This window comes from Oxyura jamaicensis, chromosome 2 (assembly GCF_011077185.1).
Source record: "Oxyura jamaicensis isolate SHBP4307 breed ruddy duck chromosome 2, BPBGC_Ojam_1.0, whole genome shotgun sequence".
In the NCBI taxonomy this organism is placed as follows: domain Eukaryota; kingdom Metazoa; phylum Chordata; class Aves; order Anseriformes; family Anatidae; genus Oxyura; species Oxyura jamaicensis.
The window spans coordinates 101,923,203-101,939,842 of NC_048894.1; the positions used below are offsets into that span (position 1 = coordinate 101,923,203).

Genomic DNA, 16,640 nt, shown 5'->3' on the forward strand with positions numbered 1-16,640 from the left:
AAGTCCAGAGAATTTCAGACATCAGGTAGCTGGGAAATTACCTGATGGGGTAAGTAGCTAAATTGCAAAAGAATTCCACTGCTTTTAAAAGATAAAATTTACCATATGACTTTGAACTAACTACTAACTACTACATATTTACCTTTTTTTTTTTTTTTTTTTTTTTTTTTTTTTTTTTTTCCCCTAAAGCATGGAGTTGAAAGACCTACAATAAGCTAAGAAAGAAGGTGGTTTAAGAACTTAATGTTTTCTTGGAAACATTTTCTCACTACTCCCTACCCTCCCCCACTCCCAAAATAAAAAACACAATAAATTTGCAAATAAATTATGATGTTTTAGATGATTGAGAATAAAAAGGGAGTATCCATCATGGAAATGAAAGGTTATTGAAACACAAAGAACTCAGCTATAACTGATTTTTTCTTATTAACTTTGCATTACTATTTACTATTAATATTTTGATTTGTGGAGAGTAAGTTCATTTAGTCTTCACTTTTGATAAATCATAAATATTAAAGCTAATAGCTCCACTTCTCTTGTTCAAAGAATGAAGAATTTTAAACAAAGTATTCATGTACTTCATTCTACTTGAAGAACATAACTTTAATGGAACTTCGGTATTTTATAAAAATAATACATCCAGATGTCCCTCCTCACCGCTGCCCCCCCCCCCCCCCACCCCCTGAACAGCTCATTTGACTGCGAAGAAGCTTTGCAATTCCTGTAATCTATTAATTTATTGCTTATTCTTTTCAATTTCTATAGAATGATAGAAAAACATGAGAGTAGAATCTGTTGCTTTAAGTGTTCCATGTTTGTGATTATTCATTTATCTAAATTCTTAGTTCCAATATACCAGCAAAGAGAGTATAAGTGAATTTTCAAAGGACAAATGAAGGTGCAATATAGTAAAATACTCATTAACAGATACAAAATCAGGCCTATAAAGATAAATTATATGTGAAAAAAGTATAATCCGATTGCTATTTGAAAATTATGGAAACAACCATATTAGTGTTTATGGATCTATTGATACAACCAATATTAGATTTAAATTTGGCCATTATTATCATTACTAATTCTGCTTCCTTGTAGATTTCTGTAAAAATATATATTCAAAGACTATTAATAATCTTTGGATTTGTGGTTGAATGCAAACTTTAATCTGAAAATTTTTATAAAATTAAAAATAAGTTTACATTATCTAAAATTTTTGAGTCATCATGTAGCTAATTGTATTTAAATCATACTATCACAGTATTTAATTTGGCTTTTCAAAGTTTTAGAATGCTGTTATTAATTTCCTTGACTTTTAAATCATACTCATTATCTTAAATACATCATCCATTGAAAGTGAAAGCAATATTAAAATGGAAATAAATCAGTTCATCCCCCTTCCTCTCCCCCCCCCCAAGAAATTGAGATTGAAATTGAGATTTCAGCTGTAAAGAGATGACAATAGGTACTCTGACTGGAGAGGAAAAAAAAAAAAAAAAAGAGAGAGAGAGAGAATAGAATTCTCTCAATTATATCAAAAAAGGAGACAAAGGAGACTACCCCGCTTCTGTTAACTTCAAGAGCATCAAAATCAATTGAGGATGTTATAATACACACATGGAATATTTGCCTTACCACAACTGACTGACAGATAACGTATGATATAAATACTAAAGAAGTTTCTAGAACCCCTCTGGCCACAAAAAGTGATATAGTTGAGCCAAATGTTGTATGCAACATTCTGCAGCAGTTTTGCTACCAGCTAGGCTGTGCATAGCAGTGATGGTACATGTGAATCAAAATTCAAAGTCCAACAGCCAATTCTGCAGGAGAAGCAATGATCCCAAAACCCTCCCAAGCTGTTAAAAGGAATCAGAATAACATAACGTAAGAAATAGATCATACTCCAGCTTCATGTGAGATACGGCTGGAATGGTTTCTCGAGCAAATTTTCAAAATGGCATCCTCAGAACTATTATTTTTCGGTGCACCTTTTGACAAGGCATTAAATGTTATGCTCGGTACCAGAAAAATGACAGGATAAAATATTTCAATTGCATTTCATGATAAAGTTTCCCCTCAAGAGTATCTGATGCCCAAAAGTAAGCAGTTCTTGGCTATCACACCCGAATCTGTGATACTCGCTATTTTTTTTTTTTATTTTTTTTTAGTGAACCTCATGATCTCATCAAAACAAACAAACAAAAAAGCAAAAATAACTCATGCTAGAATCCAGCTTCCTCATTCCCAGATCAGCAGCTGAACTCCACCACAATCACTCTCCAACACCCCCCAACCCCCTCCACCATCACACACACACAAAGGAAAAGGGGGGGGGAAACACAATGAAAAGGGCACAAAGGCTGAGATAAGGACAGAGAGATCACTCGACAATTATCATGGGCAAAACAGACACAGCATAGGGAGAATAAAATTTATTACCTCTTACTAACAAGCTAAAGAAGTAAGAAACAACAAAACAACTAAAAACACCTTCCCCTTATCCATCCTCTTCCACCTCCTCCCCCCAAGCAGTGCAGGGGAATACGGACTGTAGTACATCTGTAGTACTTACCTCCACTTCACCTTCACAGTGGCTCTCTGCCTCTGCTCCACGTGGGGTCCCTCCCACCAGATGCTGTCCATCCCAAACAGGTCCTGCACAGGTTTCCCACAGGCAGCAGCTCTCATACGGGTCTGTACCACAGGGCCCATCTGTCAGGAGCAAACTGCTCTAGCACGGGTTCCCCAAGGGTGGCTGCTCTCCCCAGCCCCCTGCTCCTACATGGGCTCCTCTCCACGGGCTGCAGCTCCGGCCCAGGGCCTGCTCCTGCGGGGGCTCTCCATGGGCCGCAGCCTCCTCCAGGCCACATCCACCTGCTCCACTGGCGGCTCCTCCAGGGGCTGCAGCATGGAGATCTGCTCCATGTGGGACCCATGGGCTGCAGGGGGACAGCCTGCTCCACCAGGGACCTCTCCACAAGCTTCAGGGGAACTTCTGTGCTCGGTCCTGGAGCACCTCCTGCCCTATCTGTAGAACTGGTTCTCACTCTTTGCTATCCCAGCTACTGTTACACAGTAGGTGATTGTTGTTTTCTTTGTTTGTTTTTCTCCTTTCTTAAATATGCTCTCACAGAGGCACAAACAATATCACTTATTGTCTAGGCTCTGGCCAGCTATGTATCCCTTTGGAGTCATCTTATACTTACTTTAGCCTTGTATAACAGGGGCAGCTCCTGGATTCTTCTCACAGACACCACCTCTGCAGTGCCCACCCCCAGCTACCAAAACCTTGCCACATAAACCCAACACACCAGGTCATCCAAATTTTCTTGCTTAGAGGGCATTTCACTCACCCGTATCACCTACCAGATATTGCTTTCTGCTGTGGGAGGGGATAGAGGGGAATTCTGCGCACTTAAGTATCATTCTGGCATTTGGACATAACTTAGTCATCAACATATACATATATATGGACATCTTCCATCTTCTACTTAAATGATCACAGAATTTTCTAGGTTGGAAGAGACCTCAAGATCATCAAGTCCAACCTCTGACCTAACACTAACAGTCCCCACTAAACCATATCCCTAAGCTCTACATCTAAACATCTTTTAAAGACCTCCAGGGATGGTGACTCCACCACTTCCCTGGGCAGCCCGTTCCAGTGTCTAACAACCCTTTCGGTAAAGAAGTTCTTCCTAACATCCAACCTAAAACTCCCCTGGCGCAACTTAAGCCCATTCCCCCTCGTCCTGTCACCAGGCACATGGGAGAACAGACCAACCCCCACCTCGCTACAGCCTCCCTTGAGGTACCTGTAGAGAGCGATAAGGTCACCCCTGAGCCTCCTTTTCTCCAGGCTGAACAAGCCCAGCTCCCTCAGCCGCTCCTTGTAAGACTTGTTCTCCAGGCCCCTCACCAGCTTCGTAGCCCTTCTCTGGACTCGCTCGAGCACCTCCATGTCCTTCTTGTGGCGAGGGGCCCAAAACTGAACACAGTACTCGAGGTGCGGCCTCACCAGAGCCGAGTACAGGGGGACGATCACCTCACTAGCCCTGCTGGCCACCCTGTTTCTTATACAGGCCAGGATGCTGTTGGCCTTCTTGGCCACCTGAGCACACTGCTGGCTCATATTCAGCCGACTATCAACCATCACTCCCAGGTCCTTCTCTGCCTGGCAGCTCTCCAACCACTCATCTCCCAGCCTGTAGCTCTGCTTGGGGTTATTGCGCCCCAGGTGCAGGACCCGGCACTTGGCCTTGTTGAACTTCATGCAGTTGACCTCAGCCCATCGGTCCAGCCTCTCCAGATCCTCCTGCAGAGCCTTCCTACCCTCGAGCAGATCGACACACGTACCTAACTTGGTGTCATCTGCAAACTTACTGAGGGTGCACTCAATGCCCTCATCCAGATCATCAATGAAGATATTGAAGAGGACCGGCCCCAGCACCGAGCCCTGGGGGACTCCACTAGTGATCGGCCTCCAACTGGATTTGACTCCATTTACCACGACTCTTTGGGCCCGGCTATCCAGCCAGTTTCTAACCCAATGATGTGGTATATACTTCTCATTCTCTTTTTCTATTATATTGTTTTAACGATAGCAGGTTAAAACTTTTTTTTTTTTTTTTTTTTTTTTTTTTTTTTTTTATCTTTAGATAATAAGAGCTGGCTCAAACCAGAGTCTAGTAGCCCTTGACCTGTTAGTACAGTTAAAGTCATACTTATTTTGGTTTTGCATCAGAATAATGGAGTCTATAACAGATAACATGTTTTTCATTTTGTTCTAAGGTTGAAGCTTTGCACAAGGTTAAAGTCAAGTATCTGGGAGGTGAAATTCTTCTGTGCTTATATTTATTCTGTTATGACTATCACATGTTCTTGAATCTTAATTTTACTAATTTGGAAGCCTTTTGACTGAAGTCTTGTTCTGTGTACATTAATTGTATGTGCCTCTACTATCAAGATTAGAGGACTGGAACAAAGAACAACAAAACCACCACCACAACCAACAAAAAAACTCTTATTCATAGGAAATAAGAAGTTTCTTTTGATAATTATATCTGTTTTGTTTGTTAAAATTCCCTTTCCCTCAAATTAAGTGTCACACAAATCACGTCCTAGCTAAAGAAAAAGGTAAATAATATCTTGATTGTTTATGTATGTTTTAGACCATAATTCATAGAGCCTATAACAAACCTATAGTGTTTGCTTCATCTCCCTTACATCCGGTGGCCAAGAATTTTAATGTATTTACATTGCAAACAAAGAATTTTTTTTTTTTTTCCAAATTCCCAAAACCTTTTACTCCAAAAAAAATTTGCTTCTAGTTTGCTCCCAAAAGAGTAATGTCCTGCATGCAGTTCCTTTCATAATTTCTCGACCTTACTGACTTCACTTCTTTTGGACTGCTTCAGCTTCTTGACACAGTCCATCTGGCACTAGGACAGTTTAATCCCCTCACTTTGAGTATCTCCTCCCCTCACTCCCCCCAAAGTCCTGTAAGAATCTGATAAAAAAAAAAAAAGAAAAAAAAAAAAGCTACTGATGAATTAGACAATATGATGCATTTTGTGGACCATGAGAAAGCAGGGTAACACCTCAATAAATTTTTAGGCAACTAAACAATGAAAAATTATTTCCTGAAAATTAAATCCCGAGTAATATTCTTTATTTGCTTTATGTGGTGGTGTGTTGTATACCTGGTAAATTACCGGAAAGAAAGGGAGGGCAAAGCATGTTAATACAGAACAATGGATGCAAAATGTGCCACAGAAACTCAAGAAGGCGGTAAAAGAAACCTCTTTACTCCATAAGAATGTTACTCTTGGTATGCGTTCCTGATGTAGTGATGCATCTTGCATACATTTTCTTCCAGTTTTCTAAAAGTTGTGGAGCATGGAGCAAGATGCATTACAAATCTTGCTTTATACTTTCAGCCTAGACCCTGTTAAGTAACCTAATATTAGGATAGTGAAGGCAAACCATCATCTTATGATAGGCAAATGATAGTACTCTGTATTTTACTCAATAAAATAAAATAAAATAAAATAAAATAAAAATTATTGCCTTGATTTGAAATTCTTGTTGCATGGACTCATTCTCTGATTATTATTATTGTTATTATTTTTTAAAAACTGTTCTTCTAAAACTGAATGGAAAACAAAGGGTAGAGAGAAAGGAAAATAGAAAGAACTGCAACCTGAGTGACTGTATTAGCTGTGTCTTTAGTTCTTTATCAAAACTTCTGTTATAGTACTTTTTTTCTCTGACATCCACCACTAGGAGTAAACGTACTGAAGGTTACCTTGCAGTATTTTTATACTGCTTTTCCTTTCTGCTTTCCCTTCACAAGGACATACTCTTTCATCTTTGCATTTAGTCATATAACACTATATGCTATACTCTAGCCTCCCGGGGAGCTGCAGTTTGTCCTTAGAAGTTGTTGCCTAAGGTGCTTACTGCAGCTGGATTCCAGACCTGTTTATTTAATTACTCTTCCTTGGTGTACTGCCAATACACAATGAACTATAATGCAATCTGTCTTTCCCTTTCCTCCTTGCACCTACTGTCTTGCAACTAACAAGCTGAACTAAACTAAAAAAGAAATAAAGAAAAAATGCACAAGAAAACACGGTTAAAAATGGATGAAAACCTATACCCCTTAAAAGAACAGCCCTTACATGAATACTTTTTTTTTTTTTTCTTTTTTTTTTGGGGGGGGGGGGTGGAAGAGGGGGAGGCATCTTTGCTTGATTAAAGTTCTGTCCCTGCATAGTATTTTGCACAATGCCCAGCAGGGGATGCAACCAAACTGATATGTAATGCTTTGACTTTTATTCAGCAGATTGAATATTAATGCAATATTAATGCAGTATTCAGTCCTTTAGAATTCAAACCCCTATAAATCTGTGAAGGATTTGAATATATATCTGTTAAGACATAGTGACTTCCTGTAATGGATATCTTATCTATCCAACAAAAAAAAAATTCTGCCTTAAAAATTCATATGTCAAGAGAGAGTTTAAGGGTGTTCCTATGTCTCTATGATTAGATCACTCTTTGCAGGAAAGAGACTTAGTCCACATTTCTTTTAATGCTTATATTTTTATATGAAATGCATAGCCAGGTGTTGAAGCCCTCTTTATGATTTAGAACCTATTGAAACACATGCAACAAAAATTGCAGTGCTGATTTAAAACTAGTAGGAGGAAGCATTTCCTACTGATCAAATTCATATGCTAGATCAAGGGGAGTCTTTTTGTTAATGCTTCCTACTGTTACACATAACTCACTGAAAAACAGGAGGTATTAACTTTGTAAAGCTGTTGTGAAGTATTGCCAATGACTAGATAGAAACAGGTATAGCTCTTCCCTTATAATAGCATTACAACAAGTTCTGTATTGCTTTGTTCCTTTGCATGACCTCCTTCAATTCAACAAAGTTGTACAGATACTAAAATAGTGAAAGGTTTGTGTGTAGTAACACCATCTTAAAGAAGTGCTACTTTACTAGTGCAACTACTCTAGATGAATACCAAAGCATTTGCAAAGAATTAAAGCCACAGCGTTGAAGGTTATTTAGTTCATTAAACATGCCTATGTTTTAATCACAGAGAAGATTTTCTTTGTTGTTATTGATTTTTTCCACCTTACCACTCCCAATTTTGAATCCATTTTTTAAGTTTATGGATTCCTTTACAGTATACCCAAGTCTTGCTGTATTGTGAGAGCTGAAACATATATGGAACTAATTGGTAGAAAGCTCTTAAGTTAAATAAGTTTCTGTCAGGCTGATACAAAGGTCAGAATGCCCTGTTGGTTCTGAAGTCTTAATCAAGTGACAGCAAATGCACCATATATAGGAATGAAAGAGCACAGAACAAATGCATGAACAACTAAGGCATTGACTTGAACATGATTAATAGTTCTTGGAGGGAGGAGCTGAGTGCTGAGATGATACAGAAAATGCAAATGTCATTCTTAAGGAAAATCTGCACTAAAATGTGAGAAAGACTACCTCAGACATGTCAGTGTCAACATCTGCTACTGTTAATGATGCCTGGACACCTCTTATGTATGAAGTCTTTTCCAAAAAAAAAAAAAAAAAAAAAAAAAAAAAGTTTCAGAGACTCCAAATTGTATATCTTTCAGAAATATTTTTTTATTTTTCCTCTTCCTGCAATTTACATATGTTTATTATTTTAAAGGCCTAGGAAATGCATTGCCTTTGAGAGCTGTCTGATCCTGTGAAGAGCTGAATACTTTTGTCTCCTCTTGACAGAAACACTAATTTGGAGGGGGCCAGAGGTGTTAAAATTGAAGAAAAGGTTATGAAAACAGCATTTCATTTACAGCAAGGGATATGAAATATAGATGAAATAGAGGAAGATTACAAAGACTGCTTCAAAATAGTAACTTACAAAGTAAATCAGCTTCATATACTTGAATACGTGTGTCCAGAATATAGCTAGAGATGAACAAGAGAATATTCCACATCAACATAGGTTGCTTTTTCAGGATGTAACTTATATCCAAAGACTGACACAGAAAATTTCACACAACTCTGAGGGATTTATTGAACTTTCATAGAAGATCAATGAAGGCTGATCACCTAATTCCTGAAACCACTTCTTACTAACCTAGATGGGAGTTTAATAACTTATTCCCCGAAACTCTTGTTAAGATCTTTGTCCAATTTAGCATAAACTTCAGGTTATTCAGTAGATCTTTCTTTCAGCCAAATTAAAGACTGTTACAACATATGATTTTGTGATAAATATAATAATAATAAAAGAAAGCACTGATCTTTTCACACAAAGTAAGTAGTAATTCAGTAGTGAAAAAGACAATAAGACTGAGTTTAGGGGGATACATTTTGCTAAAATCACCAGGATTAGATCAGGAAGTATCTAAAAATAAATCTGAAATTTTCTTTTCAATCTGATTTTTTGATAGAAAATAATTTTGTGATTGAAACAAATTTTTCAGGTAATGTTTTATGTTCACATTCTATTTTTCTTCCCTCTAGCTTTTGCTTCCTAGGCTTTGTGGTAAACAATTGAGTTGCAAATCTCTATTCTCTCCTTAGCTCTCACTTGGAGGGGACTTTGTGATTAAACTAGAAATTGTAATCCAAATGAGAAGATAGCCCCTGTAGGAGAATATGAGATATACAGACTACAACTCTCTTGAAACACTGAAATAGTCTGATGTAAATTAAGAGCTTTTAGTGATTGGGTGAAGCAATTTCCTATTTCAATAAAACTTTTTATAATTTTCACTAAATCATATATTTTTCCATTAAAGATTAAGGAAAAACTAGTTCTTTTGTTATCTTTCTGTAACACTTCCTATAGTGTTTATGTCATCCTTGGGACTACATTTATTTGGATATTTGGTTCCGTGTTTTTTTTTTTTTGTTTGTTTGTTTGTTTGTTTGTTTTTTCTTCCCAATAGTGATATTGGCCTATGCAAATTTGCAGCCTACCCTGTACCCTAACTAACCTCATTTTTTAGCCAGTTTTCTATAGGTTTGGGGGCTTATTTATTTATTTTCCCCCAAGATTAAGCATTTGCTATTGCTGAGAAAATGTCCTGCTATGTGTCTGTACCATGGCAGGAGTAGCCCAGTAAGGAACTAAGGTATACATTTATTTCAACTTGCTACAATGAGTTCACAGTCCAAATATGAGCACATCTGAAAAAAATACATATTACTTCAACAATAGTGAAGAGAAAGATCTCAGTCTTATTATCTGAGTATGGATGAGCGAAGCCTAGAGTTGATATATTTAGTTACCAAAGGGAGGAAAACAGATGATGACTTTTAGTATGTAGATGATAAAAATATTGTCTGTATAGAGACACATGCATCCTGTCATGAAGACTTCAGTGAGAATTTATTTCCACATAAATGTTATCCAATATACATAGCAGCTCAAAAGTATTAGACTAATTTAATTTCTCCAAAACGTGATTTTTTATTTTTATTTTTTTTTGTATATCTGCAAGTACGTGATGTTGTTCTGGTGGAGAGATTTTTGGCAACTGTGACACAACAGATCAATAGATCAATAGTAAATCAATCTCATTGCTGTGTAAACACTAATTGAAATTTGTTTTTGCTGCAAATACTGCTCACAAGTAATCTTGGAAGTCAGACAAAGTTGACAGCTGAGATATCACATGACTGTTAAATATCTAAGATTATGAAATACTTGCTAATTCAAGAAATTTTCACTGGAAAATAACAGTTACTTATTAAAAAGGTTATTATCACAAAGGCAAAAATGTTCTGCTCTATAAAGACAGTAAAATCAGCACTTGAAGAATAATCTCAGTTATCATGGAAGCCACTTGGAAGTAAAAGTCTTAGCTCCTGCCAGGACACACTGAAATCCCTATACTACCAGATTTAATGGATATGACCCTAATGCTAAATAAAAAAGGATCTGAGATATGTCCTCGCTACATAGGCCAACTTAACATACATTGATATTCCATTTAACATATTCATGTCCACACTGTTCAAGTCTTCTCATATCTGCTCTATAAAATTCTAGAGGATTGTGGACAGTGGAGGAAGCCAAACCTGGCACAGGTTTCACATATTAACTTTGCAATAAACTGTCTCCAGAATGAGTGCTAAGTATAAAACAAGATAGCAGAAATGAGTGAGTTACAAGGTGATCATAAAACAACCTCAAGTAAGAGTAAAAAAATGTGATAAGAACTAGTGGAACTGGTTCAAACTAGATCCAGAGGATGAATAAACTGTTTAGCAATGTGGATGACTAGGGGTTTGGTAAAAACTCATTTCCTAGTATTTTTTTTTCAGATGTATCCAACTCTTTTGCAGAATAGTCACAAAAACTATGTATTCTAAAGAAGCCAAACTAAAGAACTTAATGAGACTTTAATATAATTCTGTTTCTGACTGCAACAGCAAAAAAGTCTGAAAGACATTATCAGACATGACGTTGGAAGAACTGAGTATGCACAGGGCTTTTGTAGACTATCAGACAATAAGGAATAAATTTGATCCTGTAGTGAGCCTTATTTTTTATCTTCTAAATTGCTGTTCTAAGTAGCTCGAAGTACAAACTGATCCTTTTGTTATTTTCATTTTGGAAAGCATAAAAAGTTAGGGACAGAAGGGGATAGGAGAAATGAAGAAGCAAACTGTTACCACTCTAGATATCCACTATATGCTCTATTGTACACATTACCCTAATAAAAATGCTGTTCTAATTCAGATTACATATATCTCCCCATGCCATAGCACCTGTCTGCCAGCAGACTCTAGTTTCTGCTTTCTTAGCCCTTTACACAGAAGAGTACATAGATACATGGAAGGGCCAGTTTCACTTTATATTCTCTTTCAGAGAAAAACAAACAAACAAACAAACAAACAAAAAACAACACTATTTTTTTACTTAGCTTTCGACAACTTCAAAGCCAACTTTGATTTATATTTTATCAATTTTATTTCTTCATATAAGATGGTTTAGAAGCAAATGGTTCAAGTGCAGTTATACTTAAGCATAAAAACATTTTTTAAAATGTTATAAGGATTACACATCATTCAAAAATGCAATCACTCAACATGTGTGGGACAACCAGGGGATCAGGCCTGGTTAGCATGGGTTCATGAAAGGCAAGTCCTTCTTGACCAACCTCATCTCCTTCTATGACCGGGTGATCTTCCTGGTGGATGAGGGAAAGGCTGTTGATGTAGTCTACCTAGACTTCAGCAAGGCCTTTGTCATGGTCTCCCACAGTATTCTCCTGGAAAAGCTGGAAGCCCATGGCTTGGAGAGGCACACTCTTTGCTGGGTTACAAACTGGCTGGGTGGTCGGGGCCAGAGAGAGCTGGTGAACGGAGTGAAATCCAGGTCAGCAGTGGTGTTCCTCAGGGACTGGTGTTGGGGCCCATCCTCTTTAATGTCTTTACTGATGATTTGAATGAGGCAGTTGAGTGCATCCTGAGTAATATGCAGATGACACCAAGCTGTGTGGTGCAGTTGACACACTGGAGGGAAGGGATGCTGTCCAGAGGGACTTTGACAGGTTTGAGAGGTGGACCTGTAGGAACCTCATGAAGTTCAACAATGTGCAAGGTCCTGCATCTGGGACGGGGCAATCCCAAGTGCAAATACAGGCTGGGCAGAGAATGGATTGACAGCAGCCCTGATGAGAAGGACCTGAGAGTGCTGGACGATGAGAAGCTCAACATGAGCTAGTAATGTGCGCTTGCAGCCCTGAAAGCCAACTGCATCAAAATAAGCATAGCCAGCAGGTTGGGGGAGGTGATTCTCCCTCTCAGCTTTGCTCTTGTGAGACCCCACGTGGAGTTCAGCTCTAGGGTCCCCAGCACAAGATGGACATAAAAGGTATTTGAACGAGTGCAGAGGAGGGTCATGATGATCAAAGGGCTGGAGTACCTCTCCTATGGAGACAGGCTGAAGGAGTTGGGATTGTTCAGCCTGGAGAAGAGAAGGACTGGAACTGGCTTTCCAGCACCTGAAGGGGACCTACAAGAAAGCCAGAGAGGGACTCTGCCACGGAGTGCAGTGACAGGACAAGAAGTAATATTTTTTTCAGAGCGCAGACCCAAGCACTCAGTTGATATAGACCAGTATTTGACCAAGATCAACAAATTGCATTGTAGAAATTGCATTGTAGAAAACAGTTTTTCAGCAGATGTGGCTACAGCATTGAGTGGAGAACAGTAGTGGACTTTTTTTTTTTTTTTTTTCCTCTTTTTGTTTGTTTTTGAATGAACATTTGAATTGGTTCTTTAACTTGAATATTGTTTGGAATAATCAAGTCAGTGTTAGCAACTGTGTTAGCAACTGTGTTTACTCTTCAGATGCAGCCCTATTTCCCAAGTTGGAACATTGGATCTCTTACCCAGCACATAAGTTGTAATTGAGATCCAGAAACAGTCCAAGTCTACTTTTAAGGAGGATTGGCCTTTTAGACAAAATTCAATATCTATGACATTACAACTCCAACTTCAGGCACTTACACAAGACAATCCCTAAAAAAAAAAAAAAAAAAAAAATATCCCTAAAGTACAGTTGAGACAAACAGGAAAATCAGGAAAAAAAAATATATATATATACTCTAATATTCATCTGGGCACTATTTAAAATCATGCTTACAAATCTGTAAATAATTATTGACAAGAATGAATCTTTATTTTGTAAGTGAAATCTTATTTCTGCTACATTTGTGCCCCTGAAGTCACTGCAATTAAGTTATGTGAGCTCAAATCAGTGAAAAATATTAACACCTGCTTCTTTGAGCACACATTTACATGTGCAAAAATTAGCGGCCACACATGAATTAAATATCCTTTCTGAACCAATAAACAATATAATCTGTGCTGGATTCAAACAAAAATGCAAGAAGAAGAAGCCGATACATAAGACCCAGCTTCTCAAAAGCCATAGAACACAAACTGGTATAAGTAAATTGTATTAAAGCACACAGTTTTCACCGTTGAAAACATAAGGGAAAAAGGAAAGGGTTATATATATATATATATCAATTGCAAATTTCATAAGCTAAGAACACAGCAAAGAGTATTTTTCTGTCATGGTGAGTAGTAAGCTCAGCAACAGTTCTACACATTTTGCTATGTTTAATGTGAGATTTTCATAGTCATCTCCCAATAATATGTCTTTGTGACTAAGAGGATATAATTTTCACACATGAGATACAAAAAAAATATTGTATTTGTACTCTCAAACATAAAGGTATGTAACTGCAACTGCTAAGGTGCCACTCTGATCAAGCTTCAGCAAGAAAAAGCAGTGACACTAAAGTGACCTGCCATCTGACATAAAGCTGACAAGTTCAGGATCGCATTATTTTCTTCTAGGGAATTATGTTTCTTCATTTAACATTGTAATCTTTTTGTATTTCAGCAGTATTTCTTTCTAAATGCTGTTGTTGTAATATCGAATAATTTTCCTTTATGTTTTTCTTCCAATGTAAGTACATATTTTTATTTGTGAAATTGCAGCTTTTCTCAGAACTGGGAATTTGTCATTAGTAGAGTGGTTTATTAATTTCTTATTTATTTATTTGTTTATTTATTTATTTATTTTTTGATACAGACTGTATCAGTCCTCTTCCTCTGTAATTTATATCCACAGTACTAACTATAGTGCCAATAATGCAGCACAGTTGAAGCTTGTGCAGAATTCATGCTATAAAGATGGTAAGAACGCCCAAAGGTATATTTTCTTCTGTACAGGGAGCTCAAATTGTTTGGCATCTGGTCTTCATGTTGTCTCCTTTCTTGAGACTGATTGACATAGGTACATGTTAACAGTAAAACCAATCAGCTGATGAGTCAACAGTTTCATGGTCATTCATTTTCTACCTAAGGATATTGATTGAAAAAATCACTAGATGGCACAGAGTACTAATGAAATATAGAGATACTGCATTTAAGTACTTGAAAGACATATTTAGAAGACATACTCAGAAGAGCCAGGTCCAGCCAGTCCATTGTTTTGCCAGTGTCAATGAGCCATGCTGGTTGTGCTTTTGTAAAAGCATAAGGAGAAAAGAGGAGTGGGGAAAATGTAGAGAGAACCAGCCAAGCAGACCCCAAGGTCAGTGCAGAAGGAAGCCAGGAGGTGTTCCAGGCACACAGCAGAAGTTCCCCTGTGGCCTGTGGAGAGGCCCATGGTGGAGCTGGATGTGGCCTGAAGGAGGCTGCAGCACATGGAGGGCCCCCACTGGAGGATTCGTGGACTTCAGGCCAGAGCTGCAGCCTACGGAGAAGAGCCCATGGTGGAGCAGGGGGTCTAACAGGAGCTGCTGCCTGTGGGGGACCCATGCTAGAACAGTTTGCTCCTGAAGGATGGAACCCAGGAATACGGACCCATATTGGAGACATTATTGAATAACTGCAGTCCTTGGGATCCACATAGGATCAATTTGGGAAGGACTGCTTCTTGTGGGAGGGACTGGACCCCATGCTAGAGCAGGGGAAGAGAGTGAGAAGGTGGGAGCAGCAGAGACAAGCATTTTAGACTGACCACAATCCCCATTCACTGTGCTGCTTGGTGGGAGAAGGTAAAACAGCGTGGATATGGAGGAATTTAATATGATTTTAGCTCTCACTGCTCTAGTCTGCTATAGGTAGTCTGTGTATGAGTAATAAATTACATTAATTTATCTTATGATGAGTTTGCATTGTCTGTGATGGCAATTGGTGAGTGACCTCCCCTTTCTTATCTTAACCCATGAGATTTTTTTCCAACATATTTTCTTCTGTTCTGTTGAGGAGGGGGATTGAGAAAGTGTTTTGGTGGAGCTTAACTACATACTGGTGTGAAACCGCCACAACAAGAAAAGGTGTGAGCTTTGCAGGAAAAGAAAACTTTGTTATGGAGGACAGGAACTGTGGGAAAAAAAAAATCTACTTAAATTTTTAATAATGATGGAGAATAACTGAAGAGGCCTACAGCGCAGCTCACAGATTGGAGCTAAAAGGCAATAGTGTTCACAGCAATCTATGGGTTTTGCTTCCAGAGTTTCCAAATCTGAGAACAAACTTAAGAATCATAGTGTAATGCCTGGGAAGCCTCTAAGAAACCTGCTTCTTCCAGTTAAGAATGCAGTAAGGGCCTAAGACCATGGAAACTCTAGCAACTTCTAATGAATATGATTAGCTGTCCTTTAACTACGATGTCTGGAGCTATTGCTGCAGCTTCCCCCTGATGGAAGGTAAACACCCTTATAGCTGGTGCTTGTGAGGGGCCTGAATAAGGGCCAGGTCCAAAGCATACCCAACAGGTACAGTAATTTATGCAGAAGGGCACAAGGGAGGGTCTGGGGGGGGTCTCAGATAAATTTGTACTAGAATAAGCCTCAGACATGGTGACACATCATAGGGAAGTTTCCCTGGCAGGTGTTGGAGCTAGGGCAGAGGCTTCAATACAGCTTCTATACATAGCTTTAGACAGTAGAAATAACTCTCCAGATCTCTTCCTGGGGCCTCTCTATGACAACAGGAGAGATGCCCCTTCTATTCTGCAGGAGGGGTCCTGTCTTGGAGAAGTGTTGACAGGTGGAGGAGAAAGTGAGCAGGCTGCACAGCATCAGAGAGGGTAAAAGGGACATAGGATGTTCTCTGAGATGCATCAGCTTGAACAGACCGAGAGCAGAGATCCAGGCAGCGTTCTGAATAAACTTCTATGACTGACTTTATAAATGAAGGCAAGATCAGTGGATGTTTTCTACCTAGACTTCAGGAAGGCCTTTTACACTCTCTCCCACAAGATCCTCATAGAGAAGCTGATGAAGGGTGAGCTGGATAAACATGTGAGGTGGATTGAAAATTGAGTGAGTGGGCCCAGAGAGTGATGATTGTAGAAGGAAGTCTAGTTGGAAGCCAGTATCTAGCAGTGTGCTCCAGCGGTAAATACTGGGTCCAGTCCTGTTCAACATTTTCATTAATGATTTTGATGACAGGGCCCAGTGTATCCTCAGCAAGTTTACAGATGACACAGAAGTGGGAGGAGTGGCTGATACACCAGAGGGTTCTGCTGCTATCCAGAGGGACCTTGACAGATTGGAAAAATGATCTAACAAGAACCTCAAGACATTTAATA

General features: G+C 38.6%; 1 long non-coding RNA gene across 1 annotated transcript; it reads left to right on the forward strand.

Annotated features, from left to right (window-relative positions):
* Positions 1-11,677: 11,677 nt before the first annotated feature.
* LOC118162060 lies at positions 11,678-16,389 on the forward strand. The gene is made up of 3 exons (XR_004748271.1): positions 11,678-11,854; positions 16,202-16,206; positions 16,377-16,389. It is a non-coding gene; the product is annotated as an uncharacterized LOC118162060 (long non-coding RNA).
* Positions 16,390-16,640: the final 251 nt, after the last annotated feature.